The 19,907-nt window shown below is 38.0% G+C and overlaps 3 non-coding genes across 3 annotated transcripts; all 3 read right to left on the reverse strand.

Moving 5' to 3' along the window:
• Positions 1-5,084: 5,084 nt before the first annotated feature.
• On the reverse strand, positions 5,085-9,046 carry LOC117149407. Its single transcript, XR_004460276.1, has one exon. It is a non-coding gene; the product is annotated as a large subunit ribosomal RNA (ribosomal RNA).
• A 395-nt stretch (positions 9,047-9,441) lies between these two features.
• On the reverse strand, positions 9,442-9,620 carry LOC117149406. The gene has a single exon (XR_004460275.1). It is a non-coding gene; the product is annotated as a 5.8S ribosomal RNA (ribosomal RNA).
• A 686-nt stretch (positions 9,621-10,306) lies between these two features.
• On the reverse strand, positions 10,307-12,301 carry LOC117149411. The gene has a single exon (XR_004460278.1). It is a non-coding gene; the product is annotated as a small subunit ribosomal RNA (ribosomal RNA).
• Between the last annotated feature and the right edge of the window lie 7,606 nt (positions 12,302-19,907).

Below are 19,907 nucleotides of genomic sequence, written 5' to 3' on the forward strand. Positions count from 1 at the left end.
CTGGTGGTGCCCTTCCGTCAATTCCTTTAAGTTTCAGCTTTGCAACCATACTTCCCCGGAGCCCAAAAGCTTTGGTTTCCGGGAAGCGACTGAGAGAGCCATAAAAGTAGCTACACCCAATTGCTAGCTGGCATCGTTTATGGTTAGAACTAGGGCGGTATCTGATCGCCTTCGAACCTCTAACTTTCGTTCTTGATTAATGAAAACATCTTTGGCAAATGCTTTCGCTTAAGTTAGTCTTACGACGGTCCAAGAATTCACCTCTCGCGTCGTAATACTAATGCCCCAAACTGCTTCTATTATCATTACCTCTTGATCTGAAAACCAATGAAAGCAGAAACAGAGGTCTTATTTCATTATCCCATGCACAGAATATTCAGGCATTTGAAGCCTGCTTTAAGCACTCTAATTTGTTCAAAGTAATAGTACCGGCCCACAATAACACTCGTTTAAGAGCACTAGTGCAGGTTTTTAAATAGGAGGAACATATGAAAAAATACAAGTATTTAATCACATATAAGAACTCCACCGGTAATACGCTTACATACATAAAGTATAGTACTAACCACAATTGTAAGTTGTACTACCCGTATGAAGCACAAGTTCAACTACGAACGTTTTAACCGCAACAACTTTAATATACGCTATTGGAGCTGGAATTACCGCGGCTGCTGGCACCAGACTTGCCCTCCAATTGGTCCTTGTTAAAGGATTAAAGTGTACTCATTCCAATTACAGGGCCTCGGATATGAGTCCTGTATTGTTATTTTTCGTCACTACCTCCCCGAGCTGGGAGTGGGTAATTTACGCGCCTGCTGCCTTCCTTAGATGTGGTAGCCGTTTCTCAGGCTCCCTCTCCGGAATCGAACCCTGATTCCCCGTTACCCGTTGCACCATGGTAGTCCTAGATACTACCATCAAAAGTTGATAGGGCAGACATTTGAAAGATCTGTCGTCGGTACAGACCATACGATCTGGCATGTTATCTAGAGTTCAACCAATATAACGATCTTGCGATCGCTTGGTTTTAGCCTAATAAAAGCACATGTCCCATAAGGTTCATGTTTTAATTGCATGTATTAGCTCTAGAATTACCACAGTTATCCAAGTAACTGTTAACGATCTAAGGAACCATAACTGATATAATGAGCCTTTTGCGGTTTCACTTTTAATTCGTGTGTACTTAGACATGCATGGCTTAATCTTTGAGACAAGCATATAACTACTGGCAGGATCAACCAGAATAATGTTTTTCCTTCATATTCCATTCATATATTTTGAATCGAAATAAGCAATATAATAGATATATAGATATATAGATTTTTCACTTTATATAATTCCATGATTTTTATTATATTGAATAAAATTCAATATTTCGCCTTTGGGTAAAATTTTAAATATATAAGTAAAAAATCCATTCGATTACGGCCATTTTTATATAGCATTCGTAATCCATATTTTCATTTTTAATTTATACTTGTTTTACCAATATAACAAGAATTTCATCTAATTATTGTAATATATATATTTCTATAATTTTATCTTTTATACATACATATTTCATTATAAAATATCATTTTATTTCCAACATACATAATTATTGTATCCACACATGTACAATTTTGTTTAACCAATATAAATATTAAGTTAAATCATTTGCATTTTGAAGATAAATTTAAATTTATCTCTTTTCATATATATCTCTGGTAATATATAACATAAAACCAAGCGCATATGATAATATTTCCACATTTAATATATAATTTTATATTTCTTTCATAAGAATCCATATTTGTATTATACCGTAACGATATAATAATCCAACTATACGGCAGGTAATAAATTAATATTTGCCTGCCTCCAAAAATTAACGATAATATATGGAAACGATTTGTTATTCTATATATAATAGAAACTTGACTTTTGTTTCAACGATATTATCTATAAAGCGTATATTCCTATTATCCGCGGAGCCAAGTCCCGTGTTCTATAGAACTGAGAAACAAATTTGTACGGATAATAATATACTTTATTGTATGTAACCAATATAAACATAATCCGAAATAAATATTTCGAATAATGCGGGAGGTCGGCAACCACTGCCTACCTATAGTAGTTTTTGAACCCGCTGTCCTCAAAGCGGGTATTTTCAATTCCGTTTGCCACCCAACATACGGGCTATTCTCTTATATATTAAGAGATTATAGGAACATTTCATTTTTTTTCCATTATTCATATATAATATGATTATTTTTTCCCTTATACATATAATAATTAATCATTTTCATATGTATATTATTTAATTTACTCATATTATTGCCAAAATCATATGAATACATAAGTTTTGAACAATATGAGAGGTCGGCAACCACTGCCTACCTATAGTAGTTTTTGAACCCTCTGTCGTAATTCCGGTCGTTTACACTACTATACCCTCTCACTATAATGGCTTTTCTCTATAATACTAAGAGAATGTGGGATATTTTCAGCATTTTTTCCCCTTATACATATAATAATTAATCATTTTCATATGTATATTATTTAATTTACTCATATTATTGCCAAAATCATATGAATACATAAGTTTTGAACAATATGAGAGGTCGGCAACCACTGCCTACCTATAGTAGTTTTTGAACCCTCTGTCGTAATTCCGGTCGTTTACACTACTATACCCTCTCACTATAATGGCTTTTCTCTATAATACTAAGAGAATGTGGGAATATTTCAGCATTTTTTCCCCTATACATATAATAATTAATAATTTTCATATGTATATTATTTAATTTACTCATATAATTGCCAAAATCATATGAATACATAAGTTTTGAACAATATGAGAGGTCGGCAACCACTGCCTACCTATAGTAGTTTTGAACCCTCTGTCGTAATTCCGGTCGTTTACACTACTATACCCTCTCACTATAATGGCTTTTCTCTATAATACTAAGAGAATGTGGGAATATTTCAGCATTTTTTCCCCTATACATATAATAATTAATAATTTTCATATGTATATTATTTAATTTACTCATATAATTGCCAAAATCATATGAATACATAAGTTTTGAACAATATGAGAGGTCGGCAACCACTGCCTACCTATAGTAGTTTTTGAACCCTCTGTCGTAATTCCGGTCGTTTACACTACTATACCCTCTCACTATAATGGCTTTTCTCTATAATACTAAGAGAATGTGGGATATTTCAGCATTTTTTCCCTATACATATAATAATTAATAATTTTCATATGTATATTATTTAATTTACTCATATAATTGCCAAAATCATATAAATACATAAGTTTTGAACAATATCAGAGGTCAGCAACGGTCTTTCCTCTATAATACTAAGATAATATGGGAATATTTCAGCATTTTTTCCCTTATACATTTATACATATAATAATTAATCATTTTCATATGTATATTATTTAATTTACTCATATTATTGCCAAAATCATATAAATACATAAGTTTTGAACAATATCAGAGGTCAGCAACGGTCTTTCCTCTATAATACTAAGATAATGTGGGAATATTTCATCATTTTTCCTTTATACATTTATACATATAATATTTAATCATTTTATATGTATATTATTTAATTTACTCATATAATTGCCAAAATCATATAAATACATAAGTTTTGAACAATATCAGAGGTCGGCAACGGTCTTTCCTCTATAATACTAAGATAATATGGGAATATTTCAGCATTTTTTCCCTTATACATATAATAATTAATCATTTTCATATGTATATTATTTAATTTACTCGTATAATTGCCAAAATCCTATGAAGACATAAGAGAATACAATATGAGAGGTCGGCGCAACCATAATATAGTAGTTGATGACGAGGTGTTTGGCAACTTGATACAATTCTTTAAAAAGTCTTTATATTAATTATATGATAGGGACAATATCATATGCGTCACTAAATTGATGACGAGGTGTTTGGCAACTTGACACAAATCATTAAAGTCTTTATATTAATTATATGATAGAGACAATATCATATGCGTCACTAAATTGATGACGAGGTATTTGGCAACTTGATATAATTCTTTAAAGTCTTTATATCAAAATTATATGATAGGGACAATATCATATGCGTCACTAAATTGATGACGAGGTGTTTGGCAACTTGACACAATTCATTAAAGTCTTTATATTAATTATATGATAGGACAATATCATATGCGTCACTAAATTGATGACGAGGTATTTGGCAACTTGATACAATTCTTTAAAGTTTTTATATCAAAAATTATATGATAGGGACAATATCATATGCGTCACTAAATTGATGACGAGGTGTTTGGCAACTTGACACAATTCATTAAAGTCTTTATATTAATTATATGATAGGGACAATATCATATGCGTCACTAAATTGATGACGAGGTATTTGGCAACTTGATACAATTCTTTAAAGTTTTTATATCAAAATTATATGATAGGGACAATATCATATGCGTCACTAAATTGATGACGAGGTGTTTGGCAACTTGACACAATTCATTAAAGTCTTTATATTAATTATATGATAGAGACAATATCATATGCGTCACTAAATTGATGACGAGGTATTTGGCAACTTGATATAATTCTTTAAAGTCTTTATATCAAAAATTATATGATAGGGACAATATCATATGCGTCACTAAATTGATGACGAGGTGTTTGGCAACTTGACACAATTCATTAAAGTCTTTATATTAATTATATGATAGGGACAATATCATATGCGTCACTAAATTGATGACGAGGTATTTGGCAACTTGATACAATTCTTTAAAGTTTTTATATCAAAAATTATATGATAGGGACAATATCATATGCGTCACTAAATTGATGACGAGGTGTTTGGCAACTTGACACAATTCATTAAAGTCTTTATATTAATTATATGATAGGGACAATATCATATGCGTCACTAAATTGATGACGAGGTATTTGGCAACGTGATAGAATTCTTTAAAGTCTTTATATCAAAAATTATATGATAGGGACAATATCATATGCGTCACTAAATTGATGACGAGGTGTTTGTTTGGCTACAGGAAAAATCATTTATTTATCGAATCATCAAGCAAAGGATAAGCTTCAGTGGATCGCAGTATGGCAGCTGCTCAACCACTTACAACACCTTGCCTGTTACAAAAGTCGTTTACAATTGATTCTAGGCTTTGTCATTGTATTAAATAATGCTTTTATATGTAACTAGCGCGGCATCAGGTGATCGAAGATCCTCCTAATTTACTATGTTACAAATTACATTGGCATCACATCCATTGTCGTTTATAAAATAAATTATAAACTTTAAATGGTTTAGAAGCCATACAATGCAAATTGCCCCTTATTTATCATTGCAGTCCAGCACGGATACGACCTTAGAGGCGTTCAGGCATAATCCAACGGACGTAGCGTCATACCACTGTTCGCTCGAACAAGTATTGTGCCATTGGTCCGTACCTGCGGTTCCTCTCGTACTACGCAGGAATGCTGTCGCAACAACGTTTTGTCATTAGTAGGGTAAAACTAACCTGTCTCACGACGGTCTAAACCCAGCTCACGTTCCCTTGCATGGGTGAACAATCCAACGCTTGGTGAATTTTGCTTCACAATGATAGGAAGAGCCGACATCGAAGGATCAAAAAGCGACGTCGCTATGAACGCTTGGCCGCCACAAGCCAGTTATCCCTATGGTAACTTTTCTGACACCTCTTGTTAAAAACTCTTTAAACCAAAAGGATCGATAGGCCGAGCTTTTGCTGTCCCTGTGTGTACTGAACACCGAGATCAAGTCAGCATTTGCCCTTTTGCTCTATGTGTGGTTTCTGTCCGCACTGAGCTGGCCTTGGGACACCTCCGTTATTATTTGAGAGATGTACCGCCCCAGTCAAACTCCCTACCTGGCAATGTCCTTGAATTGGATCATACCTGAGTAATTGGAGTTATACCAAATTTTCAAATCAAAAATACATAAATGCATCGTTTTATTAAAGAATTTGTTTGCGATTATATAACAAACTCGTGATACTTTGATCAAGAAGCTTGCATCAAAACCCAATACCATAAGATATAATAAATATATCCGTATAATGGCTAGGAAATGATACACGTTCCATTTAATCAAGTAAGTAAGGAAACAATAAGAGTAGTGGTATTTCATTGACGATACCAAACCGAGGTCTAATATCTCCCACTTATTCTACACCTCTTATGTCTCCTTACACTGCCAGATTAGAGTCAAGCTCAAAAGGGTCTTCTTTCCCCGCTAATTATTCCAAGCCCGTTCCCTTGGCTGTGGTTTCGCTAGATAGTAGATAGGGACAGTAGGAATCTCGTTAATCCATTCATGCGCGTCACTAATTAGATGACGAGGCATTTGGCTACCTTAAGAGAGTCATAGTTACTCCCGCCGTTGACCCGCGCTTACTTGAATTTCTTCACTTTGACATTCAGAGCACTGGGCAGAAATCACATTGTGTCAACACCCGCTAGGGCCATCACAATGCTTTGTTTTAATTAGACAGTCGGATTCCCCAAGTCCGTGCCAGTTCTGAATTGATTGTTAATTGATAATCGTTATAATTGATAAGAACTAATTGGTTTAACCCAAATAGTATTCTTAAAAATTTTAGCAAGAAAGTTCCACAATTGGCTACGTAACTAAACTATCCGGGGAACAAGTAACTAACATAAATGCTAGAAACTCTATTTACCCAGAACGAGCACATAAACCATGTTATTGTTTCCCAATCAAGCCCGACTATCTCAATCTTCAGAGCCAATCCTTATCCCGAAGTTACGGATCTAATTTGCCGACTTCCCTTACCTACATTATTCTATCGACTAGAGACTCTTCACCTTGGAGACCAGCTGCGGATATTGGTACGGCCTGTTGAGAAGTTTGCGTGTCCCCACCATAAATTTTCAAGGTCCGAGGAGAAAATATCGACACAACAGTATATGTCATGCTCTTCTAGCCCATCTACCATATCTCTCTGCGAAAGACTTCCATGGTAGTACGGCTATAAAACAGAAAAGAAAACTCTTCCGATATCTCTCGACGGCTTCTTTATGGTCGTTCCTGTTGCCAGGATGAGCACGAGGCCCATATTTAATAACAAACGGATACTCAACAGGTTACGGAATTGGAACCGTATTCCCTTTCGTTCAAAATTATTCAAGTGTATTATATTCGCTTTGTTTATATAGTTAGGCATTTTTGTTTTACTTGAAAATTTTCGGCTTTCGCCTTGAACTTAGGACCGACTAACTCGTGATCAACCACTGTTCACACGAAACCCTTCTCCACTTCAGTCCTCCAAGGTCTCATTCGATTATTTGCTACTACCACCAAGATCTGTACCAATGGCAGCTCCATGCAGGCTTACGCCAAACACTTCTACGCATACCATTGTACCTTCCTACTCACTAAAGTTTCAAAATTTATATCACAAGTAATATAAATCATCTACTTTAGCGGTAATGTATAGGTATACAACTTAAGCGCCATCCATTTTAAGGGCTAGTTGCTTCGGCAGGTGAGTTGTTACACACTCCTTAGCGGATTTCGACTTCCATGATCACCGTCCTGCTGTTTTAAGCAACCAACGCCTTTCATGGTATCTGCATGAGTTGTTAATTTGGGCACCGTAACATTACGTTTGGTTCATCCCACAGCGCCAGTTCTGCTTACCAAAAGTGGCCCACTGGGCACATTATATCATAACCTTGAACTTCATATCAAGAAAGTTAAGGTTCTTACCCATTTAAAGTTTGAGAATAGGTTAAGATCGTTTCGACCCTAAGGCCTCTAATCATTCGCTTTACCAGATAAGATTATTTTATATAATATTAAAATGCACCAGCTATCCTGAGGGAAACTTCGGAAGGAACCAGCTACTAGATGGTTCGATTGGTCTTTCGCCCCTATACTCAATTCTGACAATCGATTTGCACGTCAGAACTGTTTCGGTCTTCCATCAGGGTTTCCCCTGACTTCAACCTGATCAAGTATAGTTCACCATCTTTCGGGTCACAGCATATATGCTCAAGGTACGTTCCAGTTAGAGGCATAAATAATATAAATATACATTATACATAACTATATAGAACGCCCCGGGATTGTGTTAATTAGCTATAAATAGCTAAAAAACTAATCCCATTATTAGTCAAGTTAATTACGCTATTAGGTTTACATCCCAATAACTTGCACATATGTTAGACTCCTTGGTCCGTGTTTCAAGACGGGTCCCGAAGGTATCCTGAATCTTTCGCATTGTTAATCATACAAGAGCATATAATAAACACAAAAATCAATGATAATTATGCCATTATATAATTCCGAAAAATTAACGCTCTGTAATAATATAAATCTATCAGCACTTTATCAAATTAATAACATTTATTCTGTGTTAAAATGCAAGCAATTTAATTGGAATAAACTATAAGTTATATTTTATGATAAATTTGGGATATGCTAATAGATTACAATGTCCTTATATGGAAAAAATGCACATTATTCTTAATAATATTATTTAAATATTACAATTTTAATGATGAATTTTCCATAACGGATATTCAGGTTCATCGGGCTTAACCTCTAAGCAGTTTCACGTACTGTTTAACTCTCTATTCAGAGTTCTTTTCAACTTTCCCTCACGGTACTTGTTTACTATCGGTCTCATGGTTATATTTAGTTTTAGATGGAGTTTACCACCCACTTAGTGCTGCACTATCAAGCAACACGACTCTTTGGAAACATCATCTAGTAATCATTAACGTTATACGGGCCTGGCACCCTCTATGGGTAAATGGCCTCATTTAAGAAGGACTTAAATCATTAATTTCTCATACTAGAATATTGACGCTCCATACACTGCATCTCACATTTGCCATATAGACAAAGTGACTTAGTGCTGAACTGTTTTCTTTTCGCTCGCCGCTACTAAGAAAATCCTTGTTAGTTTCTTTTCCTCCCCTAATTAATATGCTTAAATTCAGGGGGTAGTCCCATATGAGTTGAGGTTGTATATATAACTATTTTTTGCCATAAATTCTTTATATATAAATGATAAAACAATCAATTAAATTCGTTATAAATAGTTCCAATAGTTCTTGTAAGCAAAGTTATTTTTTATCCATTTAACGAACCAACGAAGAATAATAACAAAACCAAGATTTTTCTTTTTCCGAATCATTAATAAGAGACAATTCTAGATGAAAAATATTTCAATTTTTTATGCTAGACATTTCTCAGTATTATTTGATTGAAAAAGAAAATATTTCTCTTCGTTTTTCACATTCAAATGTGAGATAATGTTTTTCATTTCTTTTTTAATATTATGAATAAAATCATTATTTAATCCAATAATATACCATATGCTTATAAAAAATTTATAAACAACTTAATTAGCATAGTCTTACAACCCTCAACCATATGTAGTCCAAGCAGCACTATAAAATTAATTAAAGTACATAACAGCATGGACTGCGATATGCGTTCAAAATGTCGATGTTCATGTGTCCTGCAGTTCACACGATGACGCACAGTTTGCTGCGTTCTTCATCGACCCATGAGCCGAGTGATCCACCGCTTAGAGTTTTATAATTCATTTTTATATAATATCAATATTGTTTTTATTGAAAGAAATTAAAAATACACCATTTTACTGGCATATATCAATTCCTTCAATAAATTTATTTTTATACCTAAAAATAAATGTTGCGATATGTCTTAGTTTCATATAAGCATTATGTATCATAAAAATCTGGTTATGGTTTGCTATTTTGGGTGACACATACTGCAAAATTTATATAAAACATTAACCTGATGGATGACAGGTACAAACATTGTATATTTTAGGTTGTTGCATTAGCCAACGTATGCTCATAACATAGATGAACAATACATATTCGCAACGCGTGTATATTATGGTCCATATACACACACACTTATTTTGAATACCACATTCAAAATTATTTTAATTTTAATTCGACTTCTACTTTCAAATTTTGTTCAGTTTCTTCGATTTCCATTTTCGAGAATTTGTTTTTATAGGAAACGCCATTGTTGTAGTAGGTACTGCCACAAATACGCACAACAACATTAATAATGTTAAAGTCTTTTTATGAGGTTGCCAAGCCCCACATATAAAATAAAAGCCATCTTCATTTTATTTTGACTTTAACTTTTGATTCCGTGGAATCATTTTGTAATATTTTTATTTTGGTAAATTGTATTTATTTGTATTATAACAAATGTTTATTAACGATAAGGATATTATACAATAATGATCCTTCCGCAGGTTCACCTACGGAAACCTTGTTACGACTTTTACTTCCTCTAAATAATCAAGTTCGGTCAACTTTTGCGAAACAACCGTAACACGCAAGGCGTCACAGTGATCACGTCCGGAGACCTCACTAAATAATTCAATCGGTAGTAGCGACGGGCGGTGTGTACAAAGGGCAGGGACGTAATCAATGCGAGTTAATGACTCACACTTACTGGGAATTCCAAGTTCATGTGAACAGTTTCAGTTCACAATCCCAAGCATGAAAGTGGTTCAGCGGTTTACCCGGACCTCTCGGTCTAGGAAATACACGTTGATACTTTCATTGTAGCGCGCGTGCAGCCCAGGACATCTAAGGGCATCACAGACCTGTTATTGCTCAATCTCATTATTGCTAGACGCAATTTGTCCATTTAAGAAGCTAGTGTCCTTATAATGGGACAAACCAACAGGTACGGCTCCACTTACATAAACACATTCAAACACAATAAACATTTTACTGCCACCATGAATGAAGGCTACATAAGCTTCAGCACCATAATCCTGAAGATATCTATTTAATATATTTGAGTCTCGTTCGTTATCGGAATTAACCAGACAAATCACTCCACGAACTAAGAACGGCCATGCACCACCACCCATAGATTCGAGAAAGAGCTATCAATCTGTCTTACACACTTATGTTCGGACCTGGTAAGTTTTCCCGTGTTGAGTCAAATTAAGCCGCAGGCTCCACTCCTGGTGGTGCCCTTCCGTCAATTCCTTTAAGTTTCAGCTTTGCAACCATACTTCCCCCGGAGCCCAAAAGCTTTGGTTTCCCGGGAAGCGACTGAGAGAGCCATAAAAGTAGCTACACCCAATTGCTAGCTGGCATCGTTTATGGTTAGAACTAGGGCGGTATCTGATCGCCTTCGAACCTCTAACTTTCGTTCTTGATTAATGAAAACATCTTTGGCAAATGCTTTCGCTTAAGTTAGTCTTACGACGGTCCAAGAATTTCACCTCTCGCGTCGTAATACTAATGCCCCCAAACTGCTTCTATTAATCATTACCTCTTGATCTGAAAACCAATGAAAGCAGAACAGAGGTCTTATTTCATTATCCCATGCACAGAATATTCAGGCATTTGAAGCCTGCTTTAAGCACTCTAATTTGTTCAAAGTAATAGTACCGGCCCACAATAACACTCGTTTAAGAGCACTAGTGCAGGTTTTTAAATAGGAGGAACATATGAAAAAATACAAGTATTTAATCACATATAAGAACTCCACCGGTAATACGCTTACATACATAAAGGTATAGTACTAACCACAATTGTAAGTTGTACTACCCGTATGAAGCACAAGTTCAACTACGAACGTTTTAACCGCAACAACTTTAATATACGCTATTGGAGCTGGAATTACCGCGGCTGCTGGCACCAGACTTGCCCTCCAATTGGTCCTTGTTAAAGGATTTAAAGTGTACTCATTCCAATTACAGGGCCTCGGATATGAGTCCTGTATTGTTATTTTTCGTCACTACCTCCCCGAGCTGGGAGTGGGTAATTTACGCGCCTGCTGCCTTCCTTAGATGTGGTAGCCGTTTCTCAGGCTCCCTCTCCGGAATCGAACCCTGATTCCCCGTTACCCGTTGCAACCATGGTAGTCCTAGATACTACCATCAAAAGTTGATAGGGCAGACATTTGAAAGATCTGTCGTCGGTACAAGACCATACGATCTGCATGTTATCTAGAGTTCAACCAATATAACGATCTTGCGATCGCTTGGTTTTAGCCTAATAAAAGCACATGTCCCATAAGGTTCATGTTTTAATTGCATGTATTAGCTCTAGAATTACCACAGTTATCCAAGTAACTGTTAACGATCTAAGGAACCATAACTGATATAATGAGCCTTTTGCGGTTTCACTTTTAATTCGTGTGTACTTAGACATGCATGGCTTAATCTTTGAGACAAGCATATAACTACTGGCAGGATCAACCAGAATAATGTTTTTCCTTCATATTCCATTCATATATTTTGAATCGAAATAAGCAATATAATAGATATATAGATATATAGATTTTTCACTTTATATAATTCCATGATTTTTATTATATTGAATAAAATTCAATATTTCGCCTTTGGGTAAAATTTTAAATATATAAGTAAAAAAATCCATTCGATTACGGCCATTTTTATATAGCATTCGTAATCCATATTTTCATTTTTAATTTATACTTGTTTTACCAATATAACAAGAATTTCATCTAATTATTGTAATATATATATTTCTATAATTTTATCTTTTTATACATACATATTTCATTATAAAATATCATTTTATTTCCAACATACATAATTATTGTATCCACACATGTACAATTTTTGTTTAACCAATATAAATATTAAGTTAAATCATTTGCATTTTGAAGATAAATTTAAAATTTATCTCTTTTCATATATATCTCTGGTAATATATAACATAAAACCAAGCGCATATGATAATATTTCCACATTTAATATATAATTTTATATTTCTTTCATAAGAATCCATATTTGTATTATACCGTAACGATATAATAATCCAACTATACGGCAGGTAATAAATTAATATTTGCCTGCCTCCAAAAATTAACGATAATATATGGAAACGATTTGTTATTCTATATATAATAGAAACTTGACTTTTGTTTCAACGATATTATCTATAAAGCGTATATTCCTATTATCCGCGGAGCCAAGTCCCGTGTTCTATAGAACTGAGAAACAAATTTGTACGGATAATAATATACTTTATTGTATGTAACCAATATAAACATAATCCGAAATAAATATTTCGAATAATGCGGGAGGTCGGCAACCACTGCCTACCTATAGTAGTTTTTGAACCCGCTGTCCTCAAAGCGGGTATTTTCAATTCCGTTTGCCACCCAACATACGGGCTATTCTCTTATATATTAAGAGATTATAGGAACATTTCATTTTTTTTCCATTATTCATATATAATATGATTATTTTTTCCCTTATACATATAATAATTAATCATTTTCATATGTATATTATTTAATTTACTCATATTATTGCCAAAATCATATGAATACATAAGTTTTGAACAATATGAGAGGTCGGCAACCACTGCCTACCTATAGTAGTTTTTGAACCCTCTGTCGTAATTCCGGTCGTTTACACTACTATACCCTCTCACTATAATGGCTTTTCTCTATAATACTAAGAGAATGTGGGATATTTTCAGCATTTTTTCCCTTATACATATAATAATTAATCATTTTCATATGTATATTATTTAATTTACTCATATTATTGCCAAAATCATATGAATACATAAGTTTTGAACAATATGAGAGGTCGGCAACCACTGCCTACCTATAGTAGTTTTTGAACCCTCTGTCGTAATTCCGGTCGTTTACACTACTATACCCTCTCACTATAATGGCTTTTCTCTATAATACTAAGAGAATGTGGGATATTTTCAGCATTTTTTCCCTTATACATATAATAATTAATCATTTTCATATGTATATTATTTAATTTACTCATATTATTGCCAAAATCATATGAATACATAAGTTTTGAACAATATGAGAGGTCGGCAACCACTGCCTACCTATAGTAGTTTTTGAACCCTCTGTCGTAATTCCGGTCGTTTACACTACTATACCCTCTCACTATAATGGCTTTTCTCTATAATACTAAGAGAATGTGGGATATTTTCAGCATTTTTTCCCTATACATATAATAATTAATCATTTTCATATGTATATTATTTAATTTACTCATATTATTGCCAAAATCATATGAATACATAAGTTTTGAACAATATGAGAGGTCGGCAACCACTGCCTACCTATAGTAGTTTTTGAACCCTCTGTCGTAATTCCGGTCGTTTACACTACTATACCCTCTCACTATAATGGCTTTTCTCTATAATACTAAGAGAATGTGGGATATTTCAGCATTTTTTCCCCTATACATATAATAATTAATAATTTTCATATGTATATTATTTAATTTACTCATATAATTGCCAAAATCATATGAATACATAAGTTTTGAACAATATGAGAGGTCGGCAACCACTGCCTACCTATAGTAGTTTTTGAACCCTCTGTCGTAATTCCGGTCGTTTACACTACTATACCCTCTCACTATAATGGCTTTTCTCTATAATACTAAGAGAATGTGGGAATATTTCAGCATTTTTTCCCCTATACATATAATAATTAATAATTTTCATATGTATATTATTTAATTTACTCATATAATTGCCAAAATCATATGAATACATAAGTTTTGAACAATATGAGAGGTCGGCAACCACTGCCTACCTATAGTAGTTTTTGAACCCTCTGTCGTAATTCCGGTCGTTTACACTACTATACCCTCTCACTATAATGGCTTTTCTCTATAATACTAAGAGAATGTGGGAATATTTCAGCATTTTTTCCCCTATACATATAATAATTAATAATTTTCATATGTATATTATTTAATTTACTCATATAATTGCCAAAATCATATAAATACATAAGTTTTGAACAATATCAGAGGTCAGCAACGGTCTTTCCTCTATAATACTAAGATAATATGGGAATATTTTCAGCATTTTTTCCCTTATACATTTATACATATAATAATTAATCATTTTCATATGTATATTATTTAATTTACTCATATTATTGCCAAAATCATATAAATACATAAGTTTTGAACAATATCAGAGGTCAGCAACGGTCTTTCCTCTATAATACTAAGATAATGTGGGAATATTTCATCATTTTTTCCTTATACATTTATACATATAATATTTAATCATTTTATATGTATATTATTTAATTTACTCATATAATTGCCAAAATCATATAAATACATAAGTTTTGAACAATATCAGAGGTCGGCAACGGTCTTTCCTCTATAATACTAAGATAATATGGGAATATTTCAGCATTTTTTTCCCTTATACATATAATAATTAATCATTTTCATATGTATATTATTTAATTTACTCGTATAATTGCCAAAATCCTATGAAGACATAAGAGAATACAATATGAGAGGTCGGCGCAACCATAATATAGTAGTTTGATGACGAGGTGTTTTGGCAACTTTGATAACAATTCTTTAAAAAGTCTTTATATTAATTATATGATAGGGACAATATCATATGCGTCACTAAATTGATGACGAGGTGTTTGGCAACGTGACACAAATCATTAAAGTCTTTATATTAATTATATGATAGAGACAATATCATATGCGTCACTAAATGTGATGAGTCGCGATCGAACACTCAACGAGTGCAGACGTGCCTGCGGACCGCAAGCAAGAAATTGTTTCGCTTTTTTCGTATTTCGTTACCTCCGTTATTGCAACGGTCACCGCGTCGCGAGATATCGCCGCGGCGCTCTGATTTGGGTTCAGCTCGCGTTGCCTAAACGACTCGCAAAAACACTAACGGCACACTCGAGCGTGCGTGTTATCTGGTTGTTTTACAATCAAGCGCATAGTTAAAGCAACTTTAACACAGCAGCAGCCACGTGCAGTGGTTTGTTCTCCGACCAAACTGTACCCAGCTCCCCCCCCGCCCCCCCCCCCCCCCCCCCCCCCCCACCCCCCTCCCCCGCCCCCCCCCCCGCCCCCCCCCCCCCCCCCCCCCCTTCTACCCCTCACCCTACAACATGGATTGGCAGGCCCCCCCGCGTGTCATCAAGCCAGGCAAATCCACGCCCTGCAAGAAGGCCCTAAGAGCAAGGGAGCCAGCACTAGCAGCGACTCCAGCACCTCGCATTCGGAGCCCGGTGAGGTCAAGCGCAAGCCTGCGCGCAAGCCCCAAATGGAGGAACTTGACGTCACGCCCAGCACCAGCGCAGCTTCGCGTCGTAGGTTAGCAAACAACCAGTTTGCCATCCTCTCGAGCGATGAGGAAGACAATGACGACGACGACCAAGCCGCCTCAGACGAAGAACCTGTACCCGCTGCCAACAAAACCCCGGACAAACCCAAGCCTACCCCGAGGACTTTCAAGCCACCCCCGATATTCATCCCGGACGTGACCAACATTTCTGCTCTGATCAAGATGATTACGACTCTCGTGGGTCCCAGCAAAGACTTCACATACAAATCGGAACGCAACAACGTGCGTGTAATGATGCCTGACAAGGAGTCTTACTCCGAGCTTCGTAGGCACCTGGTTTCCCAGAACAAAAGGCATCGCACGTTCCAGCCCAAAGATGAGAGGGCATACAGAGTCGTAATCAAGGGATTACACCACACCGCCGATCGTGACGAGATTCAAGAGGAACTTGAAAGACTAGGGCATAAGGTCAGAGACCTGCATAATCCTATTGGTAGGAAAACCAAGGAGCCACTCGGGTTATTTTTCGCCAACATGGAACCCGCCAGTAACAACAAGGAGGTCTACCAAATCAGGAGACTGTGCAGGTCGGTCGTCACCATCGAGCCTCCCCGTAAATTCAACGACGTGCCTCAGTGCTTTAGATGCCAAGGGTTTGGACATACCCAGCGCTACTGCTTCCTCGAGCACCGATGCGTGAAATGTGGTGGCCAACACGACTCCAGGACTTGCACTAAGAAGGAGGATGAGAAGGCATGCTGCCTTCACTGCCAAGCTGACCACCCCGCTTCATACAGAGGATGCCCTGCCTACAAGAAGGCCAAGGCACAGCAAGCCCCTAAACCCAGACCGGCCACACCCACCAGCAAGCCCAGCACCATCCAGATCCCAAACATCTCCAACATGAGCTATAAAGACGCGCTCAAGGCTACTCATGTACCACAGCAATCCGATCCCAACCAAAACCGCCAAACCCCACCCGAAGCTCCGCAATCCAATAACCTGGAACAAATCTTGCCCGTTTTCAAGGAATGGTTGAAAGTATGATGGAGAAAATGTTCTCCCAAATGACGCAGCTTATTGCTTCCATCCTCAATGCCAAATCATGGAAATAAGCCTGAACATAGTCATTTGGAATGCTAACGGCCTGCAGAGGAGCAGAGCCGAGGTAGAATACCTTATAAAAACGGAAGCGATTGACATACTCCTTGTATCCGAAACCCATTTTTGTCCACGATCCCACTACAACATCAGCGGCTATGATGTTTTACTTGCCAACCATCCATCTGGCAGAGCGCGCGGAGGAGCAGCCATGCTCATCAGGAGTGGTATCCAGTACACGGAGCTACCTGCGTTCCAGGAGGAATGGGCCCAGTGTGCCCTGGCTCGAATCTCCAGCCTTCAGGGGGACATCACCATTGGAGCGGTCTACTTCCCCCCCAGACACTCAGTCACCGAGACTCGCTTACAAGAGCTTTTCGAGTCCTTTGGTCCTCGCTTCATAGCAGCCGGTGACTTTAACGCCAAACACTCTTGGTGGGGGTCCCGCTCCATCAACCCCAAAGGCAGAACGCTCCACAAGTTCGTGCAGAGCAGAAGACTGAATTGCCACTCCACTGGTGAGCCAACCCACTGGCCTACTAACCCTGCCTTGTCTCCCGACCTCTTGGATTTTGCCATCTCCAAAGGCATAGGACAAGCCAGACTCTCATGCACCACATACAACAAGCTGCTATCCGACCACAGTGCAATAAGAATGCTCCTCAATATCCCAGTCCTAAAAAAAGACCTGCCCAGAAGACTCACCGGGAAGCATACCGACTCCTCCAAATTTACCTTCTGGATGCTATCCTCCCTGGACCTGGATCCTCCTCTTTCCTCCCCAAGAGACATTGATGCGGCGATTAGTACACTCACTGAGGAAATGCACAATGCGGCTAAGTTCGCCAACCCTCCTCCTCCAACTACCCCGAGAACACCTGAGCGAGATCTCCACCTTTGGTCTCCAGAGATTGCGGCCTTCGTGGCGGAGAAGAGGCGCCTCAGACGTATTTGGTTCTCCTCGCGCAACCCAAGGGATAAAGCGGCACTCAACAGAGCCAGCAAGGAGCTTAAGGTCAAGCTCTGCACACTACGGCAGGACTCATTCAATCGATTCCTTGAAGAGCTGGAACCTGGTGACCCGCAACACAATCTGTGGCATGTCACGCGCCACATCAGGAGGCCTGCAAAAAAGGCGTCGCCAGTGCGCAAAGCGGATGGCTCTTGGTGCCGTTCCGATGACGAAAGAGCAGAAGCATTCGCAGATCACCTCCAGAACGCATTCACCCCATTCAACAGATGCACTGGTGAAGAGCGTGCTGCCACCACCAGGTTCCTTGAGAGTCCATCTCCACCCAGCTTGCCGATAGAGCCCGTCACCCCTGAAGAGGTTGCGCAGGAGATCGCCTCCCTAAAGGCCAGCAAATCCCCCGGACTGGATCGTATCGACGCCACTTCCCTCAAAATTATGCCTCCTCCTTGCTCCCAGATGTTGGCTAACATCTTCAACAGCTGCTTCTCACTAGGGTACTTCCCGAGATCATGGAAACGTGCAGAAGTCATCCTCATCCTTAAACCCGGAAAACCTGAAGCCAATCTTGCCTCATATAGACCGATTAGTTTGCTGGCAATACTCTCCAAAATACTCGAAAGAGTATTTCTGCGCAGAGTGTTGCCAGTACTGGACGAGGCTGGTTTGATCCCGGATCACCAGTTTGGATTCAGGCGATCTCATGGAACACCCGAACAATGCCACCGGCTCGTATCAAGAATCCTCGATGCATTCGAGAAGAAAAGATACTGTTCGGCCGTCTTCCTCGATGTCAAGCAGGCGTTTGACAGAGTGTGGCATTCCGGTCTCCTCCACAAACTTAAGTCCCACCTTCCCAGTTCCCACTACGCTCTACTCAAATCTTACACCGAAGGAAGAGAATTCCAAGTGCGTTGCGGATCCTCATCCAGCACGCCAAGGCCCATAAGAGCCGGAGTACCTCAAGGCAGCGTCCTTGGTCCCATCCTCTACACCCTCTTCACAGCAGACCTTCCTATAATACCCTCCCGTCACCTCACAATAGCCACCTATGCCGACGACACCGCGTTCCTCGCCACCGCTACTAATCCAGATGGAGCTTCAGCCATCATCCAGAGGCAACTGGATGCTTTGAATCCATGGCTAAAACGATGGAATATTGCGGTTAACGCCGAAAAATCCTCCCATACAACATTTTCCCTGCGCAGAGGAGAATGCCCTCCGGTCACTCTTGACGGCGACACGATCCCCACTACCAGCACCTCCAAATACCTGGGGCTTACACTGGATAGAAGGCTGACATGGGGCCCTCACATTGATAGGAAGCGTACCCAGGCCAACATACGCCTTAAGCAACTCCACTGGCTTGTTGGGAAAAGTTCCAAGCTGAGGGACAAAACGAAGCTGCTTGTCTACAAGACTATTCTCAAGCCAATATGGACTTATGGAATCCAGCTGTGGGGCACCACAAGTGCTTCACACAGAAGAAAGATCCAGCAATTCCAGAACCGATGCTTGAGAATAGTCTCCAACGCCCATCCCTATCACGAGAATACTGCCATCCACGAGGAGCTCGGAATTCCCTGGGTGGAAGATGAGATCTACCGACTCAGTGAGAGATACGCCAGAAGACTGGAGAATCACCCCAACCACCTGGCCATCAATCTG

This window comes from Drosophila mauritiana, unplaced genomic scaffold (assembly GCF_004382145.1).
Source record: "Drosophila mauritiana strain mau12 unplaced genomic scaffold, ASM438214v1 U_209, whole genome shotgun sequence".
NCBI lineage: Eukaryota > Metazoa > Arthropoda > Insecta > Diptera > Drosophilidae > Drosophila > Drosophila mauritiana.